Source organism: Oryctolagus cuniculus, chromosome 7 (genome assembly GCF_964237555.1).
Source record: "Oryctolagus cuniculus chromosome 7, mOryCun1.1, whole genome shotgun sequence".
In the NCBI taxonomy this organism is placed as follows: Eukaryota; Metazoa; Chordata; class Mammalia; order Lagomorpha; family Leporidae; genus Oryctolagus; species Oryctolagus cuniculus.
The window spans coordinates 44,501,497-44,517,747 of NC_091438.1; the positions used below are offsets into that span (position 1 = coordinate 44,501,497).

General features: G+C 46.2%; 1 protein-coding gene across 9 annotated transcripts in view; it reads left to right on the forward strand.

Annotated features, from left to right (window-relative positions):
- Window positions 1–16,251, forward strand: part of GATAD2B (GATA zinc finger domain containing 2B) — a 109,824-nt gene that overhangs the window by 60,865 nt on the left and 32,708 nt on the right. The window lies entirely within an intron of this gene.

Consider the following 16,251-nt stretch of genomic DNA (forward strand, 5'->3'; position numbering starts at 1 on the left):
CTTTTGATACACATATACACACCCACTTTTTTTGTTGCCATCTTAGGAAGAAAATCAGATAGGTATTTGTGCTGTGGCAGGTAACAGAGCTTCTATGTGTAGGTACTGGTTACTGCTATCTTAGTGGAAGTAGTAACACTTGGGAGGTGAAGCAGTTTGTTCTAGGTCTCTGCTTTCTGTCCTCATTCAGAGATGTATGCACTTGAGGAAGACTGACTAGAAGAGAAATGCCTCCTGGACTTGATGGTTGTTAATTTGTTGATAATTCTGTGAGGGCATTAGGGGTCTGGTCAAAGTATTTATAAGCATAAAGAATTGCTAGTGGTATAGGGACGGGTAGGTGAAAGGGAGTGCTGTTCAGGAGAACCAAAAATCCAGATAATAGAGCAAATAGTATTTATTAGGCACTTTGAATTCAGTCCTTTTTTCCTTCTGTTTAGTATGTTATAAAATTGCTGTATTCTTCCTCTTCTTGCCATCTGCTGCAGAGTTAGAGTTGTACAAAAGAAAAGTCAACACTTGGAAGGAAGGAAGGATTAGAGATTGTTCTAAGCATGCAGACGTTGCAAGTGTTCCAGTTTTGGGGTTCAGTTTGAATGACTATATCTTTCATGGGCCATTAGGAACTCAACATTGATTTAGAAGTTAGAATTTTGCTGCTCAATTAACTGTGATGCCTTATTTCTTAATTTCACTTTATATGATTCTTAGATATCTGTATGAAGCATCTTTTGTATTAGGTGGAAAGCAGGAGGCTATACTGTTGTAGTAGTTTTTATGTGAGTTTAATGTTACTCCTTCCAGACTGTTCTGACTCAAGGCACTGGTGTGTAACGCTTGGATAAGGAGAGTTTGGAGTGGGAGGGAACTTTTGAACTGGTTTATCCTATAATAAGGGGGTTTGTCAGATTATAGTTTAGAGGAAGTTCAGAACTGTGTCTGTTAAAGCCTACGAGTTTACGTTCTTGCCACATTTTCACAAGCAGCAGTCTTTGGAGATCTATATTTTTTAGTGTACAAGTTTTGATGTGAATATTTGTTTTTGTTTCCTTTGATAGGGGGTAAATATGAGGACAAACTTTAAGGATTGTAGAATGGGACTTAACAGAGTGGCTGGCCTGCTCATTCCTCAGTGTGACCACAATTTTTACCCAACCCCACATAGCTGGAGCCCATTTTTCCAAGTTCCTTTTAGAAATGAATTAAGGGCCAGTGCCGCGGCTCACTAGGCTAATCCTCTGCCTTGCGGCGCTGGCACACCAGGTTCTAGTCCCGGTCGGGGCGCCGGATTCTGTCCCGGTTGCCCCTCTTCCAGGCCAGCTCTCTGCTGTGGCCAGGGAGTGCAGTGGAGGATGGTCCAAGTGCTTGGGCCCTGCACCCCATGGGAGACCAGGATAAGTACCTGGCTCCTGCCATCGGATCAGCACGGTGTGCTGGCCGCAGTGCGCCGGCCACGGCGGCCATTGGAGGGTGAACCAACGGCAAAGGAAGACCTCTCTCTCTCTCTCTCTCTCTCTCACACACACACTGTCCACTCTGCCTGTCAAAGAAATAAGGAAAATGTTTCCTAAACAATTGAATACTGAAAGACAAAATAGCCACAGACCACCCTTGCTCAAACCTAGAGACTAGATAAAGACTTATCCAGAATTATTGTGGTAGTCCGTATTCTTGGAAGTATTAATTACCTTTATGAGTTGATTTTATTTATCTTCTTGTAGTATTGTTTGGTAATATTCATGAGAATCAGCCATATTGTATGTGTGCATGTGCTTGTCATGGTTTACCTGTTACATTAGATTACATTAACTATAAAGGGAAGAGAAGATAAAAGCTTACTTCATTCCTTGCCATCTTCATTCTGTCTGTATGATGCTTGCTTGCTTCCTAGTCTAGTCTGATAGTTTCAAGGAAGGGCTTTTGCATCTTTTTTTTTTTTTTAATTTTTTAAAGACTAATTTATTTGATAGAGTTACAAAGAATGAGATCTTGGGGCAATGCAGGTAAAGCCACCCCCTGCAGCCCTGGCATCCCATGGGGCGTCAGTTCAGGTCCTAGCTGCTCCACTTCTGATCCAGCTCACTGCTCATGTGCCTGGGAAAAGCAGCAGAAGATGGCCCAAGTGCTTGGGCCCCTGCACCCATGTGGGAGACCTGGATAAAGCTACTGGCTCCTGCCTGGCCCTGTCCTGGCTGTTGCAGCCATTTGGGGAGTGAACCAGCGGATAAGGTCTCCCTCCCTCCCTCTCTCCCTCCCCCTTCTCCATAACTTTCAAATAAATCTTTAAAAAGAGAGAGAGATCGTCCATCCACTAGTTTTTTCCCCAAATGGCTGCAATAACTAGGGCTGGGACAAGCCAAAGTCAAGAGCCTGGATCTCATCCAGGTCTCCCAAGTGAGTGGCAGGGTCCCAAGAACTCAGGCCATCTGCCTTTGCTTTCCCAAGCACATCAGCACTGAGCTAGAGTGGAAGTGGAGTAGCTGGTACTCAATCCTGTATGCATATGGGATGCTGGCCATCACAGCTGGCCAACCCCCTGCATCTTTTTTTTTTTTTTTTTTTTTTTTTTTTTTTATTTTTGACAGGCAGAGTGGACAGTGAGAGAGAGAGACAGAGAGAGAGAAAGGTCTTCCTTTGCCGTTGGTTCACCCTCCAATGGCCGCCGCTGCAGCCGGCGCACCGCGCTGATCCGATGGCAGGAGCCAGGATCCAGGTGCTTTTCCTGGTCTCCCATGGGGTGCAGGGCCCAAGCACCTGGGCCATCCTCCACTGCACTCCCTGGCCATAGCAGAGAGCTGGCCTGGAAGAGGGGCAACCGGGACAGAATCCGGCGCCCCAACCGGGACTAGAACCCGGTGTGCTGGCGCCGCAAGGTGGAGGATTAGCCTATTGAGCCACGGCGCCGGCTATGCATCTTTTATTTTTATATTTTCTTTTATTACCTATAACCTGATTGAGAAAAATAATTTTAGTGATTAGGCAGTCATAATCAGAATGGCATAAACCAGCACATTGTATTAATGGATATGTTTTCAACTTTTAATTTTTACTTACTTTTGCTTAACTCTCACAGGCTCTAGGTTCCTGTTTATCTGTAATGTAGTGGTGTTTTGTCTTGTTTTGGATTTTATTATTTATTTTACTTATTTGAAAGAGAAACAGAAAGATATAGCTTCCATCTGTTGGTTCACTTCCCTGATGGCTACAACAGTCAGGGCTGTGCCAGTTGGAGGCCAGGAATCCAGAACTCAGTCCTTATCTCCCATGTAGGTGGCAGGGACAAGTACTTGAATCATCATCTGCTGCCTCCCTGTGTTCTCATTAGTGGGAGGCTGGAACTGGGAGCTGAGCCAGGACTCAAACCCAAGCACTTTACTGTAGGATGTAGGCATCCCACATGACATCGTTATCATTATGCCAGATGTCTGTCCATGCAAAGCAGTTTTTAAGGATGTGCTAAATCTGCCCTTTGGTCATCTCTGTTCCTTTCATTCTGATACCACCAGTTTTAAGTGGTGTTCAACAGATTTATTTTTGTATATCAGAACTTTGGGGCTGATTTTTTTTTTTTTTTATTTAAGATGACAGTAGGAAAGCATTGTTTACCTCTTAACTAGCTTATAGGCAGCAGTCGTCATGACACATTTAAGCTTAGGGGGCTTTATGATCTTTCATACATATCATTAAACAAAGCCAAGGTAACCTAGGCTCTTGATTAAAGGATGTGAGCCAAAGGTTTATGTAGTAAAATGAATTATATATAAAAGACACTTTAAAGCTAGTAAACAATAATGTTCTCTATATTTTTATTTAGTGACACAGAGAGTAAAGGAGAGTCAGAGATCTTCCATCTACTGATTCATCCCCCATAACGGCCACAAAGGCTGAGGCTGGTCTAGGTGAAACCCAGGAGCCCAAAACTCCCATCCAGGGCTCCTGCAGGGGTAGCAGGGGCCCAAACACATGGACCATCTTCTGCTACTTCCCAGATAGATTAGTGCATTAGCAGGTGAGCTGGACCAAAGTGGAGCAGCTGGGACTGAAACTGGCACACTAATATGAGAGGCTGGTATCACAAGGGACAGTTTAACCATCATGCCCCAACAGCTGAACCAACTGCCCACTACTCATTGTGTAAGGGTGTGTGTGTGAGAGAGAAATAATTTTTTAAGAGGTTTATTTTATTTATTTGAAATACAGAGTTACAGAGAGGGAAAGACAGAGAGAGATCTTCCATCTACTGGTTCACTCCTCAAATGGCTACAATGGCCAGGGCTGGACCAGACTAAAACCAGGAGCCAGGAGCTTCTTCTGGGTCTGCCACATGGGTGCAGGGACACAAGCACTTAGGCCATCTTCCGCTGCTTTCCCAAGCCATTAGCAGGGAGCTGGGTAGGAAGCAGAGCAGCTGGGACTTGAACCCACACCCAAATGGGATGCCAGCATTGCAGGTTGTGGCTTTACCTGCTATGCCACAATGCCAGCCATTTGTGTGTGTGTGTATGTGTTTGTGTGTTAAAGATTTATTTATTTAGGGGCCAGCGCTGTGGTGCAGTGGGTTAAAGCCCTGGCCTAAAGTGCCAGCATCCCATGTGGGTGCCAGTTCTAGTCCTGGCTGCGCCTCTTCCAATCCAGCTCTCTGCTATGGCCTTGCATAGCAGTGGAGGATGGTCCAAGTCCTTGGGCCTCTGCCACTCGTGGGAGACCTGGAAGAAGCTCCTGGCTCCTGGCTTCGGATCGGCGCAGCTCTGGCTGTTGCGGCCATCTGGGGAGTGAACCAGCAGATGGAAAACCTCTCTCTCTGTCTCTACGTCTCTCTGTAACTTTCAATTAAATAAATAAATTTTTTTAAAAAGATTTATTTTATTTAAAAGGGAAAGCAGACGAGCTTCCATTTGCTGGTTCACTTCCCAAATAGCTCTAACAACCAGCCAGGCCCTAGGCCAGGCCAGAACCAGGAGCCAGAAACTCCATTTGTGCCTCTCACATTGGGCTCAAGTACATGAGCCATTTTATCTGCTGCTTCCCAGCACATTAGCAGGAAGCTGGATCTGAAGCAGAATAGTCAGGACTTGATTGTGCACTCCGATAAAGGAAGGGATACAGTCTTTCTAAGTAGCAGCTTAAGTCTACAGCTATACCACCCTGAATGTTCCTGATCTCATCTAAGTAGCAGCTTAACCCGCTGCCTCACAACATCTGCCTCCTTTGTTGTGGTAATGAGTTACATATCCTAGTGACTAAAGTTGTTGAGCATCTTTTCATGCGCTTTTAAACTATTTATATGTCATTGGAGAAACGTCTGAGTGCTTTGCCCACATGTGTTGAGTTCTGAGCAGTACTGAAGAAGATATCCACAATTCTGAGAATTGAAAAGGTTGCTAGAATACCCTTCTCTGGAATCACTATGAATTCATGGGTTTTAACATATCCATGGAACAGGAATTTTGCCTAGGGTTTAAGTTTCCAGTTGGAATGCCCGTGTCCCCTGTCAGAGTGCCAGGGTTCAAGTTTCAGCTTTGATCCTGATTCTAGCTTCCTGCTAATGGACATCTTGGAAGTAGCAGGTGATGGCTGAGGTGATTGGGTAACTGCCAGCAACATGGGAAACCTGAATTGAGTTCCTTGCTCCCAGCTGTTGGCCTGGCCCAGTACTGGCCAATGCGGGCATTTGAGTAGTAAACCAGCAGATGTGAGCTCATGTGCTCTGATTTTCTTTGTGTTTCCGTCTGCTCAGATTTAAAAATTTGAGAAAATTTGTCACTTAAAAATATATGTGGGCCGGCGCCGCGGCTCACTAGGCTAATCCTCCGCCTAGCGGCGCCGGCACACCGGGTTCTAGTCCCGGTCGGGGCGCCGGATTCTGTCCCGGTTGCCCCTCTTCCAGGCCAGCCCTCTGCTGTGGCCAGGGAGTGCAGTGGAGGATGGCCCAGGTGCTTGGGCCCTGCACCCCATGGGAGACCAGGAAAAGCACCTGGCTCCTGGCTCCTGCCATCGGATCAGCGCGGTGCGCCGGCCGCAGCGCACCGGCCGCGGCGGCCATTGGAGGGTGAACCAATGGCAAAGGAAGACCTTTCTCTCTGTCTCTCTCTCTCACTGTCCGCTCTGCCTGTCAAAAAAAAAAAAAAAAAAAAAAAAAAAAGAAAAATATATGTGCACACATATAGTACATACATAGTGGTATATTGCTATGATCTTGTAACCATATTAGTTTGTATAGTTAACTCTTTATGACCATGAAGTCATCTAATCATGCCCTCTCATTTCCTGTTATTAAGCAACACATGACTACATATACACATATATGCACATACAAATGGATATAGAAATTTTTTTTCTGTTTATTTACTTGAGAGGTACAGAGAGGGAGAGATGGAGAGTGAGGTCTTCCATCTGCTGGTTCACTCCCCAAGTGGTTGCAGTGGCTGGAGCTGAGCTGATCCGAAGCCAGGAGCCAGGAGCTTCCTCTGGGTCTCCCACATGGGTGCAAGGGCCCAAGGACTTGGGCCATCTTCTAGTGCTTTCCCAGGCCATCAGCAGGGAGCTGGATTTGAAGTGGAGCAGCCAGGATTCTAACTGGTGCCCATAAGGGATGCTTAACCTACCATACCACAGCACCAGCTCCCTTTTTTTCTTTATTTTGAGAGGACCTGGAAATAATGACACCACTATATAAATAAGCATATCCAACACTGTATCTTGATTTTTTAAATTTTGTTTATTTACTTGAGAGGTAGAGTTACAGACAGAGAGAGAAGAGAGACAGAGAGAAAGGACTTCCATCACTGGTGCACTCCCCAAATGGCCACAATGACTGGAGGTGGACCTATCCAAAGCCAGAAGCCAGGAGCTTCTTCTGGGTCTCCTAAGTGTGTGCAGGTACCCAAGCACTTGGGCCATCTTTTACTGCTTTCCCAGGCCATAGCAGAGAGCTTGATCAGAAGAGGAGCAGCCAGGATACAAACCGGCATCCATATGGGATGCCATTGCTGCAGGCGGAAGCGCTTAGCCCATTATACCACGGCGCAGGCCCCTTGAATTTTTTTTTAAGGTTTATTTATTTTATTTGAAAAGCAGAGTTACAAAGAGGGAGGGAGGGGGAGAGAGAGAGAGAGGGAGAGGGAGGGAGGGAGAGAGGGAGAGAGAGAGGGAGAGAGAGAGAGAGAGAGCTTCCATCTGCTGGTTCACTTCCCAAATGCCTGCAGTGGCCAGGGCTGGGCCAGGCAGAAGCCAGGAGCAGGAGCTTCTTCCAGGTCTCCCATATGGGTGCAGGGGCCCAAACACTTGGGCCGTCTTCTAATGCTTTTTCCAGGCCATTAGAGGGAGCTGGATCACAAGTGGCGCAGCCAGGAATTGAACCAGCACTCATGGGGGATGCTGGCATTGCAGGCAGCACTTAACCCACTGCACCGCAGCACCAGCCCTCACATGTTGATTGCTAACCATTCTCCAATAAAAGGAACCGGGGCTCCTCAGAGAAATGGGTAGACAGAGGAAAAATAAGGTGGTCCTGGAGCATCATGTGGTACCAGAAACTAATGAAATACTAAAATAACAATGGGGAGCCAACTTGAAGGATCTTCCAGTTACCAGAACTGGGACAATCTGAACAACAAAATAAATAATTATTACAACCCACGGAATAAAATGAATATCCAGAATACTGTAAATAAATATTTGAATAAGTAAATGTACTGGACAGCGGTTTCTTACCATGACATTTAAATTAATATAGGAATGATGAAAAAGGCAGATACTACAGTAATAATTGTTGTAGGAAAGAACTGTCTATGGGGATCAGGACTGCGGTACAGCAGGTTAAGCTGCCTCCTGCAATGCAGGCGTCTCAAATGAACACTGATTTGAATCTTGGCTTCTCCACTTTCATGCTGACATACCTGGGAAAGCAGCAGAAAATGGCCCAAATACTTGGACGTCCGGCACGCATGTGGGAGACCCAGATAGAGTTCCAGGGTCATTCTGATCCCAGTCCTTGCAGCCGTTTGGGGAGGAAACCAGCTCATGGAAGATCTCTCTGTATTCTCCATAATACTCTGCCTTTTAAATAAAAAATCTTTTTTTGAAAAAGATTTATTTTTATTTGAAAGAGTTAGAGAGAAGTACAGAACTGGAGGTCTTCCATTCACTGTTTGCTCCCCAAATGGTCACAACAGCCGGAGATGGGCCAATCCAAAGCCAGGAGCCTCCTCTGGGTCTCCCACGTGGGTGCAGGGGCCCAAAGAGTTGGGCCTTCCTCAGCTGCTTTCCCAGGCACATTAGCAGGGAGCTGGATCGAAGTGGAGCTGCCAAGACTTGAACTGATGCCCATATGGGATGCCTGCTTTGCAGGCTGGGACATTAACCCGCTCTGCTACTGCACTGTTCCCCAATAAATAAATCTTAAAAACAAAACCAAAAAGGGTTTGTGGATGCTAAAATTAGTGGGCAGAAGTTTGATAAAGATGGGTATTTGCATAATTTGTAATATCTCTCCCTAACAGCATTTCAGTGGTGAAACCTGGTAGACACCACTTTAAACAAATGATCAAGGCTAACATCACCAATCATACAGCATATCTCCCTTTGACTTACAGTGGGATAATGTCCTGATAAATCCATCATAAACTGGCAGTGTCAGTAGTCAAAACTGCATTTTATACACCTAATCTGCTAAATGTCATAGTTTAACAACACAGTACACTGTATTGTACTGGAATTTTTTAAAAGATTTATTTGTTTATTTGAAAGGCAGAGTTATGGTGCGGCAGAGGTGGACAGAAACAGATCCTCCATCTGCTGGTTAACTCCCAAATGGCTGCAGTGGCTGGAACTGGGCCGATCCAAAGCCAAGAGCTTCTTCTGACCCAGGCTGGTGCAAGGTCCAAAGCACTTGGGCTTTCTTCTACTGCTTTTCCAGGCCATAGCAAAGAGCTGAATCAGAAGTGGTGCAGCTGGACCTTGAACCAGCACTCATGGGATGCTGACACTACCAGTGGCAGCTTTACCCGCTATGCCACAGCTCCTGCCCTGTACCGGATAGTTACCGTTTTGATTGTGCGGGTGACTGAGGACTGTGACTGCTAATGTAACAGGAGAATATATTGCGTGTTGGTAGTCCAACAAAATTTCAAAGTTTGGGGCCAGTTCTGTGGCATAGTGGGTTAAGCCTCCTGTAGTGCTGGCACCCCTTTTGGGTGTTGGTTGGAGTCCCAGTGCTCCACTAGAGATCCAGCTCCCTGCTAATGCACCTGGGGAAACAGCAGAGGATGACCTAAGTCCTTGGACTCCTGTACCCACTCTTGACTTTGGATCATCCCAGCTCTTGCCATTGAGGCCATTTGGGGAGTGGATGGAGGATCTTTCTCTCTACCTCTGCCTTTCAAAAAAAAATTCAAACTTCAAAGTACAGATTCTATTGAATACATTCTGCTTTTGCATCGTGAAGTCAAAAAACTTTAAGTTGGGCCAACATTGTAGCACAGTGAATAAACCACTGCTTGTGTCATTCCCTATCAAACTGCTGGTTTGAATCCCAGCTGCTTTGCCTTTTTTTTTTTTTTTAAAGATTTTTATTTATTTATTTGAAAGAGTAACACAGAGGAGGAGAGGCAGAGAAATAGAGAGGTCCTCCATTCGATGGTTCACTCCCCAAATGGCCACAAAGGCTGGAACTGCGTCAATCCAAAGCCAGGAGCCAGGAGCTTCCTCTGGGCTTCCCATGTAGGTGCGGGAGCTCAAGGAATTGGGCCATATTCTACTGTTTTCATAGGCCATAGCAGAGAGCTGGATTGGAAGAGGATCAGCCAGGCCTTGAACTGGCGTTCACATGTTATGCCAGCTCTTCAGGCTAGGGCATTAACCCACTGCGCCACAGCGCTGTCCCCATGCTTTGCTTTTAATTCAGCTCCATGCTAATAACATATGGGAAACCAGCAGAAGATGACCCAAGTCTTGGAGATCACTGCTACTCACATGGGAGATGCAGATGGGACTCGAACTGGCGCCTATATGGGATGCCAGCACTGCAGGCGGTAGCTTTACCTGCTACTACACAGCACCGGCCCCAAAAAGATTTATTTATTTGAAAGGCAGAGAAATCTTGCAGCCACTGGTTCACTCCTCAGATGGCTGCAGTATCCAGGTCTGGGCCCAGCTGAAGGCAGACACGCCATTTGGGTCTCACGATGGCAGGGGCACAAGTACTGGGCCATTCTTTATTACCTTCCCAAGCCAGCAGGAAGCTGAATCAGAGCTGGAGTAGCCAGAATTCTAACCAAGTGGCAGCTTAACCTACCGTGCCACAGCAGCCTAAACTCCATGAACTTTTTAAAATAACCTCATATGGTCGTGGCCAGCACTGTGGCGCAGTGGATTAAACCCCTGGCCTGAAGCATCGGCATCCCATATGGGCGATGGTTCAAGATGTGGCTGCTCCACTTCCGATCCAGCTCTCTGCTATGGCCTGGGAAGGCAGTAGAAGATGGCCCAAGTTCTTGGGCCCCTGCACCCGCGTGGGAGACCTGGAAGAAGCTCCTAGCTTCTGGCTTCAGATCGGCACAGCTCCAGCTGTTGTGGCCAGTTGGGGAGTGAACCAACAGATGGAAGACCTCTCCCTCTGCCTCTCCTCTCTGTGTAATTCTGACTTTCAAATAAATAAATAAATAAATCTTTAAAAAAATAACCTCATATGGTGACTGTTTTAGCTATAGCCACAAGCAAAATATCTGAGGTCCTTGATTTTTTTTTTTTTTTTTTTTTTTTGACAGGCAGAGTTAGTGAGAGAGACAGAGACAAAGGTCTTCCTTCCTTTGGTTCACTCCCCAAATGGTTGCTACGGCCGGCGCACTGTGCCAATCCGAAGCCAGGAGCTAGGTGCTTCTCCTGGTCTCCCATGCGGGTGCAGAGCCCAAGCACTTGGGCTATCCTCCACTGCCTTCCCGGGCCACAGCAGAGAGCTGGACTGGAAGAGGAGCAGCGGGACAGAATCCGGCGCCCCAACCGGGACTAGAACCCGGGGATCCGGCGCCGCAGGCAGAGGATTAGCCAAGTGAGCCGCGGCGCCGGCCGTGGTCCTTGATTTTTAAAATTTTTCTGAAAGGGAGACAGAGATAGCACCCATCCACCAATTCACTCCCCCAGGTGCCCATAGCACCCAGGGTCAAGCCAGCCTGAAGCCAGGAACCAGGAATTTAGTCTGGGTCCACCAGGTGGATGACAGAGACCCACGTACTTGAGCCATCACCTGCTGCCTCATTAGCAGAAAGCTAGAATCAGGAGCAGAGCCAGGAGGACTCTTAACCAGACATATCTTAACCCCAATGTCAAAAACCCACCTGGAGGTCTGATTTTTTTTTTTTTTATATTTATTCATTTATTTGAAAGAGTTACACAGAGGGAAGAGAGGCAGAGAGGGAGGTCTTCCATCTGCTGGTTCACTCCCCAGTTGGCCGCAACAGCCGGAGCTGCACCGATCCGAAGCCAGGAGTCAGGAGCCTCCTCCAGGTCTCCCATGCGGGTGCAGGAGTCCAAGGACTTAGGCCATCTTCTGTTGCTTTCCCAGGCCATAGCAGAGAGCTGGATCAGAAGTGGAGCAGCCACATCTTGAACCGGCCCACTGGGCCACAGCGCCGGCCGTAAGGTCTTCAATTGTTAAGAGCTTTCTCCCAAAAGGGTACTGAGACCAAAACAATTTAAGTGCCACTAGAGTATGTCTAGTAGCTGCAACAAAGACCCCAAAATGCAGTGGTTCAAACAAGAAAAAATTTCCTTTGTAATTGCCCAAGGTTAGTGGTTCCTAATTGGGTTGTTACGGGTGGTAGGTAATTCAGAGATTCAGGTTATTTCACACTGATTTTACTGCTAATCCCTAGGACAATGATTCTCAAAGTTTATTTTGTATAAGAATCACCTGGAGAGTTTGTTAAGCCTTGATTCCTAGTTTTCATCCTCAATTTCTGATTCCTAGGGTCTGAGGTAGAGTTTGAGATTTTGAATATCCAAGATACCAGAAATGTTGATGCCAATAGTATAGGAAGGGCACATTCTAGGGCATTTTCCTTCTTTGCAAGGGTGAAACTGGTTGCAGACAAATGGGAAGGAAAAAGAACATGAAGGAGGAGTTGGTCCATCTTTTTTTTTTTTTTTTTTTTTTTTTTTTTTTTGACAGAGTAGACAGTGAGAGAGAGAGACAGAGAGAAAGGTCTTCCTTTGCTATTGGTTCACCCTCCAATGGCTGCCGCGGCCGGCGCACTGCAGCCGGCGCACCGTGCTAATCCGGTGGCAGGAGCCAGGTACTTATCCTGGTCTCCCATGGGGTGCAGGGCCCAAGCACTTGGGCCATCCTCCACTGCACTCCCGGGCCACAGCAGAGCTGGCCTGGAAGAGGGGCAACCGGGACAGAACCCGGCGCCCCTAACGGGACTAGAACTCAGTGTGTTGGTGCCGCAAGGCGGAGGATTAGCCTAGTGAGCCGCGGCGCCGGCCCTTTTTATCTCTTTTTTTCTGCCCCCTTTTTTAGTTCTTTTTTTCTGTTTTCAAGCATTTATCTTACCTATCAACAAGAGAGACCTGATATAGCCAGTATTTTAATTTTTGTGGAAGAAGATGAGAGTTTCAAAGGGCAGTGAGTAACAGGATCATCAATCCCCATTGGTAAGGGGCTAGTGGTGTGACTCTGCAGGTTAAGCTGCCCCTTGTGATGCCGGCATCCCATATTGGAGTGCAGGTTTGAGTCCTGGCTACTCTGCTTCCTATCCAGCTCCCTATTAATGTAGCTGGGAAGGCAGCAGAAAATGGTCCCAAGTATTTGGGCCCCTGCCGCTCACATGGGAGACCTAGATGGAGTTTCTGGCACCTAGGTTTGGCTGTTGTGGATATATGGGGAGTCAATTAGGAGATGGAAGATCTCCTCCTCTTCCCCTCTCCCTCTCCCTCTCCCTCTCCCTCTCCCTCTCCCTCTCCCTCTCCCTCTCCCTCTCCCTCTCCCTCTCCCTCTCCCTCTCCCTCTCCCTCTCCCTCTCCCTCTGCCTCTGCCTCTGCCTCTGCCTCTGCCTCTGCCTCTGCCTCTGCCTCTGCCTCTGCCTTCCAAACAAGTAAAATAAGTTTTTTGTTTTTTCTTTTAAGACACTGGTAGAATGAATTTTAGAATCCATCAGATTAAGAATTGGATTTACATAGTGTGGCAAGGGAAGGTTTTAGGAGGGTGAGATACACAAATACAGAAGCGAGACTTTTTTGTTCAAATAGTAATAACTCTGACCCTCATTGAGCATTTTATAAAGAAGCAATTTCTTTGTATTTATCATTTATATTTATTATCAGTAAACTCCTAAGGGAAGTGAGATCTGGTAATTTGTATGGTTTGCCAAATATGACATAGTTATCTAAGGGGGCAGCTGAGAAGTATGTCAGGCATTCTGACATGATTTCTTCAAATGAATTTCTATCACTGAGTCAGTTCCTAATGAGGGACAACTTCTGATAGGGTATAGCAAAGGTAAAATCGAAGGTCAGTTGACTATAGAAGATTGGGATAACAGCTTGAAAGAAGGCTTGTTTGTTTTGTATGAAAAATTGAAGCAGCAAAGAGAAGCCAACTAAGGAGCTATTTTATCTGCTGTAAGGATTTTTAAAATTTATTTATTTATTTTTAAGATTTACCTATTTGAAAAGCAGAGCAATGGAGAAAGAAGAGAAGCAGAGTGAACTTCTGTCCACTGGTTCTCCCCATATGGATACAACAGGCAGGTCTGGGCCAGGCTAAACCTAGGAGCCCAGAACTCAATTAGGTCTCCCATGTGGGTGGCAGAGACCTAACTTCTTGAGCCATCACCTGTTGCCTCCAGGATACTTTAGCGGGAAGCTGGAATTGGGAGCAGAACCAGAACTTGAACCTAGATACTCTGATATGAGATGCTAGCATCATACGTACCATCTTAATTATACCAAATATATACCAAATACCAAATTTATACCAAAAGCTATACCAAATACCAAATTTATACCAAAAGCTATACCAAATACCTGCTTCCATGTGCTTATATTTAAAACTTTGTAGAGCCGGCACTGTGGCATAGTAGGTTAAGCCTCTGCCTACAGTGCCAACATCCCATAAAGGTGCTGGTTTGCGTCCTGGCCATTCTCCTTGAACTCTAGCTCCCTGCTGATAGCCTGGGAAAGCAATGGAAGACAGCCCAAGTGCTTGGGTCTCTCGTCCCGCATGGGAGACCTGGAAGAAGCTCCTGGCTTCTGGCTTTGGATCAGCCCAGCTCTAGCCATTGCAGCCATTTGAGGAGTAAACAGTGGATGGAAGTCCTTTGTCTCTGTCTCTCCCTCTCTCTCTAACTCTGCCTCTCAAATAAATAAATCTTTAAATATGTGTGTGTGTGTGTGTGTGTGTGTGTGTGTGTGTATAAAACCTGGTGGTGCTTCTGTAAGAATTTTTTAAGATTTACTTATTTATTTCAGAAAATAAATAAGAATTACAGAGATAGAGAGAGACATCTCCCTTCGACTTATTCGTTCCCTAAATGGCTGCAGCAGCCGGGGGCTGGGCCAGGCCGAAGCCAGGAACCTGGATCTTCATCTGGGTCTCCCATGTGGGTAGCTGGGGCCCAAGCACTTGGGCCATCCTCCATTGCTTTCCCAGATGCCTTATGGAGCTGGATTGGAAGTGAAGCAGCCAGGACTTGAACTGATGCTCACGTGGCATGCCAGCATTACAGGCAGTGGCTTAACCTACTGTACCGCAACAGTGACCTCTGAAATAAGAATTTTTCTTAAAAGATTTACTTATTTATTTGAAAGGCAGAGTCAGAGAGAGAGAAAGGTTTTCCATCTGCTGGTTCACTCCCCATATGGCTGCAACAGCTGAAGCTGGGCTGATCCGAAGGCAGGAGCCAGGAGCTTCTTCCAGGTCTCCTATGCGGGTGTAGGGGTCAAGGATGTGGGCCATCTCTGCTGCTTTCCCCAACCATATCAGAGCTAGATCAGAAGTAGAGCAGCTGGGAATCGAACTAGCGCCATATGGGATGCTAGTACTGCCGGCAGCAGATAAAGCTGCTGCCTTTAGCGCCAACATCCCATGTAGGCGCTGGTTGAAGTCTCAGCTGTTTCTCTCCCAAATCAGCTCTCTGCTTATGGCCTGTGAGAGCAGTCAAAGATGGTCTAGGTCCTTGGGCCTCTGCACCCATGTGGGACACCTGGAAGAAGCTCCAGGCTCCTAGCTTTGGGGTTGATCTAGCTCCAGCCTTTGCGGCCATCTGGGGAATGAACCAGCGAATGGAAGACCTTTCTTTCTCTAACTCTGCCTTTCAAATAAATAAATACATCTTAAAAAAAATAGTGTATTTGAGAGAGAAAGAGAGCTTCCATCTGCTAATTTATTTCCCCAGATGACCACAGTGACCAGTATTGGACCAGGCCTGAAGCCAGGAACCAGGGATTCGATCCATATCACTTTCATGGCTAGCAGGAACCCAACCCCTCAAGCCATCACCTGCTGCTTCCTAGGGTGTGTATTAGCAGGAAGCTGGAGTCAAGAAGCTGGAGCTGTTTATCAAACTAAAGATGCTTCAGTATGGGATGCAGGCATCCTAACTGGTAACTAATCTGCCTGCTCCTAAAACAAGAATTTTTTGAACATATGTGTTACATTTTTTTTTTAATAGCTTAGAAGCATTTTGGAAGCAGACATCCTTTTGAATTGAAGTTTCTGGTACCCTGGTCCTTTTCTATTAATTATGGAGCAAGTTATTTTCCTAATTGACTCCTAGCCAACTCTACACTTTCTGTCCTCTGCCTAGCTTCTCTTCTCAGAGTATGCTTGCAACGGACAGCTTTTTGAATCCAGAAATTTACTCAACGAAAACATTTTTGAGTATGTGTTACATACAGGTTAGATGCAAAGATAGGAAAATGAACACCTATATAAAACTACATTTGGTTTCTGACCTCTGGGGACTCAGAATTTTTGAAGAGAGATAGAAAAGTAATTCAGTAATGAGACAAGTGCTAGTAAGTTCAAAAATGTTTTTACAGCACGAAGGGAAAATTGCCTGAAGGAACAAAGAAGGTTTCATAGATATAATTTTTTTTTTAAGATTTGTTTATTTGAAAGAGTTACAGAGAGGCAAAGAGAGAGAAAGAGAGAACGAGCCAGGGTCTTCCATCTACTGGCCCACTCCCCAGAAGGCTGCAATGGCTGCTGCTGTGCCGATCCGAAGCCAGGAGCCAGAAGCCTCCTCCGGGTCT